Source organism: Plecotus auritus (genome assembly GCF_963455305.1).
Source record: "Plecotus auritus genome assembly, chromosome: 4".
Classification (NCBI taxonomy): domain Eukaryota; kingdom Metazoa; phylum Chordata; class Mammalia; order Chiroptera; family Vespertilionidae; genus Plecotus; species Plecotus auritus.
Genome location: NC_137775.1, coordinates 151542803 through 151560015, shown reverse-complemented (window position 1 = coordinate 151560015; position 17213 = coordinate 151542803). Strand labels below are relative to the sequence as shown.

General features: G+C 42.7%; 1 protein-coding gene across 1 annotated transcript in view; it reads right to left on the bottom strand.

Annotated features, from left to right (window-relative positions):
* SLC26A5 (solute carrier family 26 member 5) overlaps nucleotides 1-10626 on the bottom strand; it is a gene marked incomplete at its 3' end in the record, with an annotated part of 47005 nt that extends 36379 nt beyond the window's left edge. The window contains exons 1-2 of the mRNA XM_080663652.1: nucleotides 10538-10626; nucleotides 6151-6259 (exon numbers count right to left, since the gene is read on the bottom strand). The remainder of the gene's footprint in view (nucleotides 1-6150; nucleotides 6260-10537) is intronic.
* Nucleotides 10627-17213: the final 6587 nt, after the last annotated feature.

Here is a 17213-nt window from a genome sequence, read left to right as displayed (position 1 = left end):
TTGATACTCCCTTATGGGGATTTGTAGATCAAAAAAATTGTGAGCTCATATTAAATAAGGGGGGAGGGGAGGAAGTGGTTCACTGTCTCCTTGGCCCTGAGACCATGTCTTGTTTCCAGGTTTGAATGGTACAACCCATCCTCACACCCTAGGATCTGTATCCCACAGAGAAACTCGTATGGGCTGGGCTGAGTATGAACTTGCACTTATTGTCTTTTAAAACACTTTTCTGCATTCTGGTAGTCTTTATTTCAAAGTTCATTATTTATTTAAATATCTAATTGTGTTTTAGTCTTTATTTTTGTGTGTTTACACTGGAGGAAATTTGTGTAAGTCAATTTAGTCCTCTACGTTGTTAAAAGGCCCATTATTACAACTATGAGAATATTGTTCACTATTGATTCCATCTATATTTTTCTTGCAGCTCACTACTTGTCCTAATTTGTATAAATTTCTTTCTAAGTCTTGGTGATACACATCTGTTAGTTTGGGTGTTAATTTAGTTACACTTGGGGAGTTAGACTCTTTCTACCCTTATTTCGCTGGAGCACTTTCTTAGGTAATTGCTTCAGAAAGGGTACTTGGAAGTAAATGACCTGAGTCTTTGAATGTCTGAAAATGTATTCATTTCACTCTTACATTTAATTGACAAATTTACTGTCAACAGAGTTTTAAGTTCAAAATAATTTCCCTTATAATTTTAAAGACACTACTCCAGGGTAGTTCAGTATCCAGTTTACTGATGGGAAGCCTTATGTCAATCTTAAGTAAGTGACTTTATTTTCCCTTTCAGAAAGTGTGGAAGCCTCTCTATATATTTCACTCTGAAGTTTTGTAATGATTGTATCTCTGTATGGATTTTCACCCTCATTCACTTGATGGACCTTTTTTATATCATAATTTTCCTTAACAAGAGGTAATTTTTTCCTTGTATTTGTCAATTTCTTCCCTTCTATTTTCTTTGTTTTCTCTTTCTAGAGCTCCAATAGACTGGTGTTGGATTTACTGAGCTGCTTCTCATCTTTTCTAGCACATATATTCTCCATCTCTTTGACATTTGGTTGTGCATTTCAGGAGATTTCTTAAACTTTTTCTTTTAGCCCTTCTAAACAAATCATTTTTTATTTTAATAACCATTTTAAAAATTAAAGATATTTTGTCTGTTCTCTGTTTGCTCCTTAAAAGAATTCTGTTTTGTTATATGGAGACAATGTCTTTTTAATCACTCTGAAGCTACTCATATTTTTTTACAAAGTTGTTTTAAATGATATTCCCTCTATCACTAGTAACTTTATTCTTTTCCCCATGCTTCTTCCTATGGAAGGCTATTCTTGGTTATATTTTTAAAATTAAAGACTTCGTTGACTTTTCTGGTTAATTGGTGTTGCTTTCCTCCATAAATCATGTATATAATTTTCTTTCTTAAAAAACATATTTTATTGATCTTTTACAGAGAGGAAGGGAGAGAGAATTAGAAACATCGATGAGAGAGAAGCATCGATCAGCTGCCTCCTGCACACCCCGTACTGGGGATGTGCCTGCAACCAAGGTACATGCCCTTGACCGGAATTGAACCTGGGACCCTTCAGTCCCCAGGCCGACAATCTATCCAGTGAACCAAACCAGCTAGGGCTAATTTTCTAGGATAGGATCCTTCCATGAATGAAATGGTGATTACAAGGCTTTTTGCACCTGTGGGCTCTGTTGACTTCCAGGTTGACTTTAGGGTGAGGAGGCCAGAACTGGCTTTCAGGCCAGAGCCCACCACTTCCCAAATGCAAGAAAGAGAAAGAATTTACCTAAAATACCAAACTCATGTTAGAAGCACTGGTTCACCGTAACTAATCCATAAAGACTTCTCATTAATTCTCTGCTTTCAGGCCCTGCGGCTCATGCCTGCTCTCTGTCCTTGCTGACTCTGTGCTCAGAGCCCCTTTCCAGAGGGTCACCCCCATTCCTATGGTGGTCCTTCTTGCACTAATTCTGGGTTCTGTTTCATCAGTAACTTTCCTCCAAACATTTTCCTCTCTCATTCTCTTTATAGAGTTCTTCCTAGTCTTTGTAAAATTTTACAGTCAATTAAAAGGAGTTATAGGATAGAGAAAAGGCAAATGCTTTTGCTTAGTCTATCATGTTTAATCTTTGTCTAGTTATTTTTTTTTTCATTTTGTAAACTGGGAAGTTGTGTGCTAAATTTTATCAATTGAACACATTTTTAACATAAAATATATAGATATATGAAGAAGGATTTGGAAGCATTTGCCAAAAAATGGTAAACAAATTGCGGGTAATTTTATTATCTTTTTATTTATACTCTTTGTATTTCCACAGTAGACACCATTATTTTCATAATAAAAGTAAGTTTTAAGTGTGGATAAAGGGTACTTTTTTGTTATTCTCTTGGAGGAGGAGTCTGCAAACACAGGAGCCCATTGGCATTTGAGAGGAGAGTGAGGGTTATGTTCAGAGACCTCGGAGAATCCCAGATTTCACTGAGAACACCACTGATTGAGAGATGAATGTAGGAGAGCTGCTTGACTGATGCAAGCTATCAGGTTTCTTTTTGTTACATGCTTCACATACACCCCTAGGAGGCAAGCACTATTTTCTTCACTGCCAATCAAGGCCCTTTCAGATTCACTCCCATTTACAGTTGAAAAAGAAAAAACTGCCAAGAGACTACTGTAGGAATCATGCACCCATACCACCAACAAGGGCCAGGTAGGTAATGACAATGATTGAAGTGAACCAGGTGAGTCTGTGCCAATCTAGAGAGCATATGCCAAGCCCAAAGTGATCAGCTACTATTCAGCTCTCACGGAATGTTGGCTTCCAATTCTAAATGTTCTTTATGTTGAGGTTCAATTTACATAGAGTGAACTGCACAGATCAGTGTATGTTTAATGAGTTTTGCCACACATTTTAGACCACTATAAATAGAACCTTTTTATCACCCAGTTTTTAAGAGAACTTGAAACTACATTTTAATGAAAACACTTTTTAAAAATATATTTTTAAAATTTGTTTCAGAGATGATAGAAACATCAATGATGAGAGAGAATCATTGATTGGCTGCCTCCTGCACACCCTATACTGGGGATTGAGCCCACAACATGGGCATGTGCCCTGACCGGAAATCGAACCATGACCTCCTGGTTCAAAGGTTGAGGCTCAACCACTGAGCCACATCAGCCAGGTGAGGCCAACTTATTTTAAATATTACCCAACCAACTCCTTCTTTATATTTCTCCACAGCACTCAGCACCATCTAACCTGCACTGCATTTTACTTCCTTATTTTCTGTATTCCTCCCTCCCTTCATAAGACTTAACGCTGCATGAAAACAGGTACATAGTAGGACTTCATTAGACATCTGTTGAACAAATGAGTGCATCAAGGGAGAAAGGAAGAAATGAAAACCCCTGGTAGCTTTGGAGATGCTAGTTAAGAATGAACTAGTTAAGAAAATTTTATCATTTCTAATTATCTTCCAGCATTTAATTGTTTTGAGGCAGTAAAGATTTAAGGAACACACTAATGATAATCTTGAAGACCAGAACAACCCTGACTATACTTACCATCTTTAAAAATTAGATTTGTGGGAGGACAAATGCTTATATATAAACACATTACTGGGTATTTAATAATAATTAAGTTTTTCATTAGGTTTAAAGTTATGATGACAAAACCATCTTTTCCTAGTATATTTATTCCTACTGTAACTCATTTTAAGAAGTAGGTAAAGAATAACTTCCAAAATAATAAGACTGCATGTGCTCAATATTACTAAATCTTTGTAACAATGATCAGCAATAAACACATGAAATGAGTCCAATACTAGAAAAACATTTTTTTTTATGTCAGTGAGCACAGCCAGCTCTAGGTCCATGTAGAGGTGGGGGCTGAGCTGGCTGTGTAGTTCTCCACCAGATTTTTGACATAAGGCGAGGGCAGTTCCTCTGAGACACCAAAGGTTTCCACTACAGAAAAAAAATATTCTCCAACGTAAGACATCATTTAGAATCAAGTCGGGCTCTGTGATTGGTCAATGCTGACTAGACCAACTATATGCCAGTTAACCCATGGAGACACCATTCCATGCACTGTGTATGGAAGACTTCAGAGAACACACAGGAATCATGGGCCACATTTACCAACACAGAGAAGGTGAGATACAATGATTTGCCTAAATTTTAGAAATCTTGAGAATAAACTTGTAGCAACTATAAGACCAAGCAGAGAGAAAAGAAATAAATTAAATGTAGTTCCTTGAATCCACGGGCCTTCTGACCCTTGTTCTACATTTCCTCCTTAATGCCTTTTCATCTTTTGTCAACTCATGTCTGTTTCTCTTTTACTGATCTGACAGTCACGAATACACTGTTTTTTTCCTCTTCTAGGTGTTTGGGATGTGAAGGGCAGTAGGAGAAAGAAAGAGTAGGATAAACAGAAATAAATTTCATGGATTACATTTAATGTTATACCTTTAAATCTAAGAATAATTTTCAAGTGTGAACATCTGCAGAATTTACAATGTAAATGGCAACAAGATTAGATCCCAACAAATGATTAAGGTAAACAATGTGCTCTTTTTTCCTATCCCAGTTCTGGTAACTCAATAGCCTACAACTACTTGAGAAGGTGTGAGGATCATTTTTTTTTTTTTTTTTTATCTCAGTTTGGACACAGAAGCTCGCATTTCAGCAACGATCAAGGTGATCGTCCTTATCCCTTGCTGACACCTTTCTCCCCACCCCAACGAGTCACAGATCACCTCTAGGAGAAAATTTCAATAGGCTATTAAACACTGGCAAGGATACAGAGAGAAGACAGATAATCCTCTCTGGGGACTTTAAGGAACAACTAATCATCTTGGATAGGCAGAGTTATACCTGATTCAGTCAAAATGTACTAGCTGCTGGAAACTCGCAAAGCATTGTGGAAATACTAACTGGTGAGGAGGCACAGCACCTTCCCTAAATGAATGGCAATTGCTTGATTTGGACTGTTTCTTAGAAAAGCATGTTAAGACCTTGTTACCATTAACTGTATGTAATACTGGGCCAGGCTGTGTATAAAAAGAATTTTGTTCCCTGGCAGGTGTTTCTCAGTGGTTTGAGTGTCTGCTTGTGGACTGAAGGGCCACTGGTTTGATTCCTCATCAAGGGTATACACCTGGGTGGCAGGTTTGATCCCAGCCACTGTCGGAGCATGTGCAGGAGACAACCATTTGATGTGTCTCTCTAACATTGATGTTTCTCTCTCTGTCTCTCTCCCCTTACCCCCTCCTATCCACTCTCTCTAGAATCAATGGAGAAAATATCCTCTGGTGAGGATTAAAAAAAAAAAAGAATTTTGTGGGCCTGCTTTCTATATTTAGGTGATACAATCTTAGAATCAGTTAGTTATGATTATTTAATCCAGTAACTCGCAATCTTGGCTAGGCATTAGTATTTTCTGGGTGTGTATACTGGAAAGGGGGGCTTTAAAAAAATAGAGATGTCTGGGCCTGCCCCAGTCCAATGAAATCAGAATCTCTGATCCAGTTTCTTTCCTTCCTTCCTTCCTTCCTTCCTTCCTTCCTTTTCCTTCCTTCTTCCCTCCCTCCCTTCTTTCCTTCCTTCCTTCCTTCCTTCCTTCCTTCCTTCCTTCCTTCCTTCCTTATTCTTTTTTTCCTTTCTTTCAAATTAAACTCTCCAGGTGATTCAAATGCATTAAGAATCACTAATCCCACATGACAACCTTATCTTACACATAAAAAAGTTAAGGTCCAAAGAATTGAATTGACTTGTAACTTGCCCAAGAACACTCACCTAGTTAATGGAAGAGTTTGGATTAAAATCATGATCTCCATTAATTTACTCATTTAATAAATATCTCTCAATGACATTCTAGGGTTGTGACCAGCTACCTAGCTGTTACTGAAGAGTAATAAGATAAGTCAGAGCTGGTTCATAACTAAAGATCAGGTAAGCTGGTCCTGATAGAAGTTAAAAGGGGAGACTTTGAAGCTATGATGGTTCTGGCATTGCTCTCTCAGTGTGATTCAGGCCTCTGGAAATGTTAAGGAATCCTTTGGTCCAGGTATAATCTATTACTACTTATGACCCCCGCTCCCATTTTACTAGGTCCAGGGGTCCCTCTACTTACCCAGATCTAATGTGTAGCACAAGGGGGAAGGGGAAGGGTCCCCAGCTGGGAAGTCTAGTGCAGTTTAGTGAAACCTTGATCAGTGGGGATGACAGCTGCCTCCTCGGCCCTAGGTACAGAAGAAAGAAAAGTTTATCCACAGTTGCTGGTTTGTTCTTTGAAAGAAGTTATGTCTAAAATATTATATATATATATATATATATATATATATTGTTTTTCCCTATTGACCCCCCCCCCCCGCCACTCCCAACCCTGAGGGCAAGTCCCCACCGCCCCAGTGTCTGTGTCCATTGGTTATGCTAATATGCATGCATACAATCTTTCGGTTGATCTCTAACCCCCACCCCTGCCTTCTCTCTGAGGTTGGATGGTCTGTTCAGTGCTACCTTGTCTCTGAATCTATTTTTATTCATCAGTTTATGTTGATCATTATATCCCACATATGAGTGAGATCATGTGATATTTATCATTCTCTGACTGGCTTATTCCACTTAGCATAATGCTCTCCAGTTCCATCCATGCTGTTGCAAATGGTAAAAGTTCCTTCTTTTTTATAGCAGCATACGTAGTATTCCATTGTATAGATGTACCAGTTTTCTAATCCACTCATCTGCTGATGGGCACTTAGGCTGTTTCCAAATCTTAGCTGTTGTAAATTGTGCTGCTATGAACATAGGGGTGCATATATCCTTTCTGATTGGTGTTTCTGTTTTCTTGGTATATATTCCTAGAAGTGGGTTTACTGGGTCAAATGGGAGTTCCATTTTTAACTTTTTGAGGAAACTCCACACTGTTCTCCACAGTGGCTGCACCAGTCTGCATTCCCACCAGCAGTGCACCAGGGTTCCTTTTTCTCCACATCCTCACCAGCACTTGTTTGTTGATTTGTTTATGATAGCCATTCTGACAGGTGTGAGATGGTACCTCATTATTTTGATTTGCATCTCTCAGATGTAAAATATTTCTTAATGCTGTCCATTCATTCCCAATACTAGCAATAAACTCTCTCCCAAGACACAACGACAATTCTCACAATGGTTTACACTGAAATATTTATATGATAAAAGATATATAGGGTTCTCAAAAAATGTATACACACATTGAATAATTATAAAGGCAGTGTTTATTAAAATACATCTCATTTTCAAAATTGAGCTATCAAGTATTCAAGTGTGTATACATTTTTTGGGGGACACCCTCTGTGTATATCTCCATCCTAAAGGTGAACTATGTGTGTGTGTGTGTGTGTGTGTGTGTGTGTGTGTGAGAGAGAGAGAGAGAGAGAGAGAGAGAGAGAGAGAGAGAATATGAGAGAGAGAGAATTTGAGAGAGAGAGAAAAGTTGTCCAAATTTTGAACTGAATCATTGCCATACTTAGCAATTCATGGCTACTAAAGTTGACATTAGAAACTATCCTGAGTGGTGTATCAGTACTTGAAGAAAACAATCTCAGAGCACTTCCACTGAGAAGAACAACAAAAAATTGAAAAATGAGATTCATAATGGCCAAGGTAAAAGCTAATCTTTGTCAACTAAAAAATTAGTGTGGCTCAGTTGGTTGGAGCATCGTCCCGTACACCAAAAGGTTGTGGATTTGCTTCCTGGTCAGGGCACATACCTAGGTGTCAGGTTTGACCCCCGGTGGGGGCGTGCACAGAAGGCAACTGATCGATGTTTCTCTCTCACATCGATATTTCTCTCTCTGCATCTGTCTCGGTCTCTGTCTCTCTCACTCCCCTTCTCTCCAAAAATCAATGAACATGTCCTTGTGTGAGGGTTAAAAAACATTAACAGGACTAATTTATCTTTATTCCTTCACAAATAATACAATTATTACCTCCCATTCACAGAATACTTACTCAAATGCCATTCCAAAGTAAATTAAATAACATCCACTCAGTCTGTGGATAGACCCACTCCTTGCTTCACTTCCATTTTCTTCCACTTACCAACCCTCTGACTAATTCACTTAGTTCTAAAGTGACATCTTATTCCTAGGCATCAAGAATCCTCTGAAAGACATGCAACATTTTGAATGGGTGTGCATCTTTTCTGGTGATAAAGTCCCTAGCTTTAGCCAGATTTTTAAAAAGACCTGTCCCCTCCCAAAGCTCCTTAGAATTCCAGGCTGATGTTGGGGAGAAGATAGTGGCGTTGGTGGTGTTGGTATCCACAATGGAAGACTTTATGAAAGTAGCCTCTGGAACTATCCTCCAAAAGCATCGAAGGATTTCATGAAATTGAATTTATCCTCCAAGAGGATGGCCTTAGTAAAACAGAGTTTTGAAAGCACCAGAGGATTAAATTCATCCATGCTGACTTTGTTTCTTTCCTGAAAGATTTCACAAGTTTGAAACCAAAGGAAAGGAAATTATCACCTCATTTTTCTTGTTGATTTTGACTTTATTAACTCAATGTTAATGCAGATGACAGGAAAAATGGACGTATCTTCTTAGTTATTTCCTAGAAAAACTTTTACTTTGGAATTACTAAAATGCAGACTACCTGCAATGGTAGAAAAATAACAAAATGATTAGGATACCAGGGGACACACTTGACATTTAGGATGAAATGAAAGTTCAACTGTTTTTTATTTTAAACTGAATAGACAGTGCAAACCTTACAAACCAGCCCACTGTTGTTTCAACTGGAAAATTCTTCCATTTTCCATTCTTCTGCAGTTTGTAGCAAAGCACCTCACACAGGGAAGGCGCTCAAATACTTGTTGGATTGAGTCAATTCTCTGGGTATCGCTCATAAATTAATGAGGAACGTGTAACTCTGTATAGTTTCAGAGTAGTTAAAGGGAGAAAAAAAAGAAATGCTACGTAACAGCATTGGGGCTTCAGGTGTTGTTACCTAATAGACTAGAAGGCTTTCCAGCAGTGCACTTAAGATATCAGCCATAGCAACCTTACCTAGGAATTCCTCACCCTAAGTTTCTTTCTAATGCAAATTAGTTTGAATTTCTCTCTCCAGCCTCCTGACCCCTGACTGAAAGTCTTCCGCAACAAAGAGATACTACACAACTAGGCCTGCCTAGCAAAAACCTATTTTCAACTTCATTTCAAAAAGGCTTAGGAACAGTTGACCCTTGAACAATGCAGGGGTTGGGGCGCTGACCCCCCGCGCAGTCAATCATGGAAGTATAACTTTTGACTCCTCAAAACGTAACTGCTAATAGCCTACTACTAACACGAAGCCTGACTAATGACATAAACAGTCAATTCACATTTTGTACATCTAAGGCACATTGTTCCAGTCTTCACATAAGAAAAAGCTGACTTTCAGTCCCTTGCCCTAAGCTGCCGTTTTTGTTACTATAAAAGCTTCCATCCCTGGTTGATGACAGTCACCGCGGTGGAGCGGGCTCTTCCCGCAGGATGACGGCCTTCTCAGCCCCGGCCTCGTGCAGTTCCCACCGTGGCGGCTGGACCGCGCCTCCTCTCTGGGCCGGGGCCGGGCCGGGCCGGGCGGAGGGCGCCCTCAGTGGGCCCAGCGGTGCCAGTTAATCGACTTCCTGCTCAATCACCTGCACTGCAGAGAAACCAGGAGCTCCAGCGCCCAGAACATCAGAACCGCAACTGTGGTACAGCGCCCACCACGGCGGCGGCCGCAGCCAGATGTCAGAGCAGGCAGGCTCTTCGCAACCCTTGGTTACCGGAGTTTCCGGAGGTTCAGGCTTTGCCGGGGGGCTCAGCGGGGCTCCCCGACTGGCAAAAGCGGGCAGACGCGCCCTGGCATAACTGGAGGCAGCTCCTGGTCTCCAAGAGAGGCCGAAAACAAAGGATGCTTTTTTTTGTTTTGTTTTTAAAGATCGGGATACAAACAGGTTGGACTAGGAAAGCGTCCTGAGGGTGGCCACAGCTCTAGGATGAGGGCGTCTGGGGACCACATCAAGGCGCCTGAGAAGTTAGGACAACAAAGCGGTAAACAGCAGAGGGATGCAGACGTCGAGCAAAGATGCAAACCACTGTGAAGCCGTCTCGCTGCAGAGGTCCGGTAAAACAAACAGCACACAGCAAAACACCCAGGCCGCAGAGGTGCGGGGGACGATGTGGGGAGTTTGCACAGGACAGAACTTGTGGGGACCCTATCCTGTCCAGGTTTAGAGGCGGCGCAGGGGTGGGCAAGTCTAGTTAGCCGACCTTTATTTGCAGGAAATGGGGGGGGGGGGAGAGGAGAGAGAGAGAGAGAGAGAGAGAGAGAGAGAGAGAGAGAGAGAGAGAGAGAGAGGAGAGAGAGAGGCGGCGACCCGAGAGCCCCACTGGGGTCGGTCTGCGGGCCTGGCTGCCAGCGCCCCGCGCGCTCCCCTCCCGCTCCTCGCGGCCTTGGGACCACGCCGCCCCTCGACGGCCAGACCCCGTGGCCGCCCGCGCGCACTCACCGGCCGGCGCTGCCCGGGCTGCCCAGGGCGGAACCGCCGCCCCGCCGCGCTCCAGCCGCTGCCGCTGGACCCCGCGCCGCTGCCTCCCGCGCGGCTCTCGGAGGAGGCGCCCGCCGCAGTGGAGGCGCCGCAGCCGCGCGAGGCCGAAACCCGAGCCCGCCGCGCCCCGCCCCGCCCCGCCCCGCGCAACCCCGGGGTCTCTTCTTAGCACCTGGAACCTCGCAGGGTGGCGATGACAGTCACCGCGCACGAGCTCCTGCGGTGGGTTCCTGTCGCTGAGAGGTGGGAAGGAGGAGACACATGTAGAGGTCCGAGGCTGAAGAAAGCACAATAAACGGTAGGTTTCAAGTAGGAAACAGTGCCTGTTATTATTAAAAAATGAACACACCCTAACACGTATTGTCAAATACAGTCCTTGTGGAGACTGAGATCGACACAGGAACATTAAAATGCTAATGGCAATGTGCGATTCAAACAAACCTTGGTGAGCTGCCTTCCACGAACACTTTACTTGCAAATATTGTGCAACAAGACAGCGAGTGACAGATTCTTTTCCAGGCTTTCGAGCTAGAATTTACAAAATAAAAGTAATGGAACATAACATGCTATTTAGGAGAAAGGGATATAAATGGAGGAAAAATGGAGAATGGAAACAAAAGAAGAAAGGGATGCAAGGGGGAGGAAGGGAGGAAAAAGCCTGTTTAATTTCTAACGAGGATGCGAGAGAACTCCGTGATCAGACTGCCCAGATTCAAGGTGAGGAGTAGAATGATTTCAATATAAAATATTTCCTCTGCCTTTATGCCTTACTTAGCACGGTTATAGTTGGCTCAGGGTCATCTTTTTTCCTGCTTTGTGCATTTCTGCGCGTACACATTGCAGGGACACCTGTCTTAAAGCTGAAAAGCGAGCCTGGTGGCGTCTGACAATGAGAGCCCACCCCGTGAGCCGCGGCCAGGCATCGCCCCGGGAGCCTCAGGTGCTGTCCTCTACGCACGGGAGGAAGAGCTGGAAATCCCCTCTCTCCTCCACACGAGGGCACTCTCTTCAAGGGCACCAGACCACTCAGCGTCCCGCGCTGAGGAATTACTGATGTTGGCGCATGTGTATAAAACCAGCTTTCAACATCTCTGAGTGAATTCTAACAGAATGAGATAGTAAGGAGGAACTGGGTTCCAGTGACATGCATTTTTGGTGTCATTCACTTGACTGATGAGATTATCTCGTCATAAACATGTCCCGCATCCCAGTACTTAAACGATAATGTACTTAAGAATCATCTGGGAATCTTGTTTTAAAAAAAATGCGGATTCTGGCCCTGGCCAGTGCTGCTCAGTGGATAGAGCACCGGGCGGCACATCAATGAATCCTGGCTCCATTCCCACATACCTGGGTTTCAGATTAGACTCTCAGTCGGGGTTGGCAGCAATCAATTGATGTGTGCCTCTCACATCTATGTTTTTCTCTCTCTCTCCTTCCCTCCCTTCCACTCTCCCTAAGAAATCAATGTAAAAATATCCTTGGGCAAGGATTTAAAAAAATGCAGATTCTGATTCAGTAGGTCTGGGAGATGCAGTTCTAACAAGCCCCTAGGTGGTGCTGACACTCTAACCACTGTTCCCACCTGCCGGGGCCATATTTGCATTTTGAAAAGCTCCATCTAGGTGCTGCCTGGAGGATGGATTGGAAAGGACCACAGTGGGTGCTGAGGAGGATCAGATACTGGCCACTGTAGTACATTCAGGTAGGAGAGGCTGAGTCTGCAAAGAAGACTGAGAACACACAAACAGAACGGTAGAAGGAAAACCAGAAGTAAAGGGCAAGTCCATCACTAGATTTTATGAGAATTTCAAAGATTATTGCCTCTCCAGGAGTCTTGTATCTTCTGCCAGCATCTGTGAAACAGTAGCAGGCTAATTTGTGAGTTTGCAAGCAGAGGAAAATCTCAGGCTCTCTGCAGTTCCTGACAGTAAGTTTGCTGAGAGGCAAGAGGGGTTGAATTCAGAGCACTGTGAGGAATTTGTATTAGATTGGGAATGGGAGAGTGATTGTTTTAAGTTTCTCTCTTTGCCCTGCCTGGGTGGCTCAGTGGGCTGGAGCATCGTCTGGTACACCAGAAGGTGATGGTTCCATTCCCGGTCAGGGCACATACTGGTACATAGGTTGTGGGTCCCAAACCTGGTCTGTGTGCGTATGGGAGGCGACCAATTCATGTTCCTCTCTCACATCGGTGTTTCTCTCTAAAATCAATAAAACATATCCTTGGGTGCAGATTAAAAAAAAGATTTTTTTCTCTTAGTCACCAATTTTTATCCACTTAATCATGATGTGGATTAAGTGGAATGGTTTTCTTTCTATTTATCATGCTTGAAGTTTGCTGAACCTTTTGGATCTGTGGATTTATAGATTTCATCCCATTTAGAAAATTTTTAGTTATTAGTTCTTCAAATAAAAAAATAGTGAATTCATCTGTAAGTGAAGTTGCCTGTTTAATGTATCCCAATATATTGGATGACATCTTTGTGTTTCTGATCCATCTTTCTTGATTAAGTTTGACAGTTCTAGATAATGTTTATATTTGTCAACTTGTAAAAATTTGCAAATTTTTAATCTTATCATTTCTTTTCCCATTCTAAATAAATATTCACTTTTGTACCTAATTTTGCATTTATAATTTTGAGTTCTTTTTCTTAAAGAGAGTCCACAAAAGTATATAAATTTCAGGCCAACAAAACATGGATCTGCCCCACTCACAAGCAGCATGTCATTAATAAGGACTTGAGACAAAAGTGTCATCCCCAAAGTAGGCATAACATGTAAACGTAATTGTTTATTTCTGGTTTAGACAGTTCCTAAGTACCTTTCAGTTGAGTATTAGGTCCATTTTCTTGGTTATAAAGGCTCATGTACCAGGGCTGCATAAGGCAGGGCAGGGAAGATACACCACCCTAGGTACTGAAAACAGCAAATGCTGAGCATTAGCATGCACTAAGGGCTTGAAACAGGTCCAGTGGACTAACCTGTAGGTCCAAAGTCTCATGGGAAGCTGGGCCCTGGGACCCAGGCCTCCTGATGAGCGACCCGCTGCCCGATCTATCCAACTGAAGACTTTTGAGGCATGTTTGCCAAAATATCCACCTCAATCACCTAAACAAATGCCTGAAATCTCACCATTAAAAACTCATTCTTTTGGATCTTGAAGCATTTCTGGAAGTTTAGCACTGCTTATTAAAATACAAACTCCTTGGGGAAAAGTTATATCCTATAGTAACAATTTTTGTGATGTGAATACGTTAATGCTTACCATGTGTCTGATACTCAATAAAGCTGGTTCCCCTTTCTGTCTCCCATATGAGAACTGGTTAACATCGGTAGCACTGGGTCCCAAGCTGGTTTTCTGTGATGTAGATGTTTGGGCAGGGTCTGGTTATGTATGGGTGTGTCTTAGGGAGAGAGGCTAAAGACAGCTTTCCCCCTTTGCTATTTTATCAAGCTCCAACCACGGAAGGTACTAGAATATAAATATTCTGTTACAGTTAGGAAATGAAGAGGCAGACTAAAGAGAATCAACTTCAAGCTACCCAAAATATTTTTTTAAAATATATTTTTATTGATTTCAGAGAGGAAGGGAGAGGGAGAGAAACATCAACGATGAGAGGGAATCATTGATTGACTGCCTCCTGCATGCCCCCTACTGGGGATCGAGCCCGCAACCCTAGCATGTGCCCTTGACTGGAATCTAACCTGGGACCCTTCAGTCTGCAGGCTGACGCTCTATCCACTGAGCCAAACCAGCTAGGGCACATTACCCAAAGTATTAATGTGAAAGAAATTACACTAGAATGAGGAGTAATTGGGCTTAAGGGAGTTTAGTTTGTTATGGTGATTGCAGAGCTGTTCAAAAGCGCCTTACATCACAATATGTCTGCTTCCCACAGATAGGAACATTAAGAGATTCCTGTAATAACTGTGAAAGTTAGTTTACTGAGGCAAGATTTCTTACACAGAGTTCTGTGCCTTTTTATTATTCACACATGTATCCATATATTATTCTACCAGTATCCTCTCCATAAAAGTTATGTTTTCCAGACTTAACTTCTCATTCTCTGCTGTATTGACACGATTTCTGGACTGTGGGCCCCGACACTGGCATAAGGTAATAAGGCCACTGGAGAGCACCAGACTCCCGCTGTCACTGCGTGGTCTCCGTATCTGTAAAGACAGCGTCAATTCCCATCCATGTTGGAGTTTTAAAAAACTAAAAATTCACTTATAATACGCACCCGAAGGACTACCTGGAAGATGCAGCAATAACGACAAGACCCTTTCACCTCTGAATTGGAATTCTTTCAGGAACAGCTGACTTTTTTTCCCTGCACAATAAAATGTGCAATTGTTTTTTATATTCACTACTGTATTTTGTCTGGGAAGCAGTTACTCTGGAGAAGAATGAATCCTTAGTAAAATTCTTGTCAGACAATTTGAAGTTATTTCTCAGCTGTTGTCCCAGATGTACCTATTGATTCTACCCTCCCAGCTTTTCCCCCCTGTACTTACTCAAACCACTCTCCACACGTTGGTCAGAATGGACTTATCCAAAGTTCCTCTGCTTAAAGATCTCCAACAGCTTCCCAAGGCCTCTGGGGTGAAGCTGAGTTTTGTCAGCATGAGAAACCACTCCCCATCCCTCATGCCTGACTCCCCAGCAACACTGGTCCCTGTACATCTCTCCAGGCTGCTCCCCACAAGCCCTCCTCAAATTCAAATGATCTGTGACTCGCCTAAGGAGCTAAGCTAGTTCCTGCATTTGTGTTTTTGCACAAAGTCCATTTTTCCTCACTGAATCTGCCTGACAAACCCCATTTATTCTTTTTAAAAAAGCAATATTTAGATCTTCACATGAGAATAGAGGATAACACTCTTGTATGTACATAACTCATTGAAATCTTAACATTTTGCAGTATTTTATTCTGAACTTTAAAAAAGAAATAAAGCATTTTAGTTGGAGTTGATATCTTCCACAAACCCCTTCTCTGATCTTATTTCCCTGCATGAGAAAGTCACTATCATAAATTTGTATTTACTATTCCCACACATGCTTGTCCTAATATATAAAAACCCAGGGTCTGTAATGACTGAAGGCTCGACCGAACACCAGAAGACAGTCCTGCAGTCAGTGCTGGGTTGCCGTGGCGACCCAGCACTGATTGCCGCTACAGCAGGCTTGGTGACGCAGCACTGACTGCCAAGGGGGCTGCGGATCAGGCCCGGAGAGAGGCCCGAGAGAGAGGCAGGGTCTGATCTGCAGCCTCCGTGGCAGCTGTTGATCAGCCCTTGCCTCTCTTTTTCTCTGGTCTTCACCAGCAGCCACGCCTCTCTTTCTCTCCGGGCCTCCGTGGGGGCTGCTGATCAGCCCGCCTCTCTGATCAGGCCTGGAAGATTGGCCTCGAGATGCTGACTGGCATAGAAACTGACCAATCAGAACCAAATCTGGGTGAACTGTGAGAGCCAATGGCTGCCTAGGAGGCGGAGCTTCTGATGCTGGCATAGAAACTGACCAATCAGAACCTAATCTGGGTGAACTGCGAAGGCAGAACCTAAGGTGGGGGCTGAGGAGGGGTTTTAAGGGCAACAGCTATTTGGTGTAAGATGTAAGAAAGCGGTTCAATTTTTTAATGACTGGTTTGGCAGTATAGTGCATATGGCTGGCTATCAGTCCAGATATAGGGATTATGTATTTTTGTCTGCCAAGAGCATCTCCTCCTGCTGAAAAAGGCTCCCCCCCATTTAAGCAATCCTATCCTATATAATATATCTATACTAATTAGATTTGCCATCTTCTGGATGTCTGACTTCCTTCTGGACAAAGCCATGGTGGTGGGGGCTGAGGCAAAGGCAGTTAGGGGTGATCAGGCCTGCAGGGGAGGGCAGTTGGGAGCAACCAGGTTGGCAGGGGAGGGCAGTTGGGGGCAAATCAGGCCTGCAGGGGAGGGCAGTTGGGGGCAAGATCAGGCTGGCAGGGGAGGGCAGTTGGGGGTGATCAGGCAGGCAGGCAGAGAGGTTAGGGGCAATCAGGCAGGCAGGCAGAGGCAGTTAGGGGCGATCAGGCAGGCAGGCAGGTGAGTGGTTAGGAGTCAGCGGTCCCAGATTGCAAGAGGGATGTCCGATTGCCAGTTTAGGCCTGATCCCACAGAGATTGGGCCTAAACCGGCAGTCGGACATCCCCCAAGGGGTCCCCAATTAGAGAGAGTGCAGGCTGGGCTGAGGGACTCCCTCCCACCCCCCACCCCCCCGTGCATGAATTTCATGCACTGGGTCACTAGTATATTATAACAATATATGCATGTATTTGTAAGCAACATATAGTATTTATTTGCAAGTTTTAAAATCCAATAAATGGCATCATACTATGTAATTTTGTAACTTATTATTAACAGGTGCACTACAAGTTTATTCAGTTTAACTATCATACAATATTCTATTATATGAATAAACCACAATTTATCTATTCTGTTGTTGATGCATACTTGGATTGTTTCTGATTATTCGTAATTATAAATAATGCTGCTGTTAACATTCTTGCATACATCTCTTTGTGTATATATGTTAAGAGTTTCTCTGTGATAAATGCCTAGAAGTAGCTGGGTCATACTGTATGTACATATTCAACTGATAT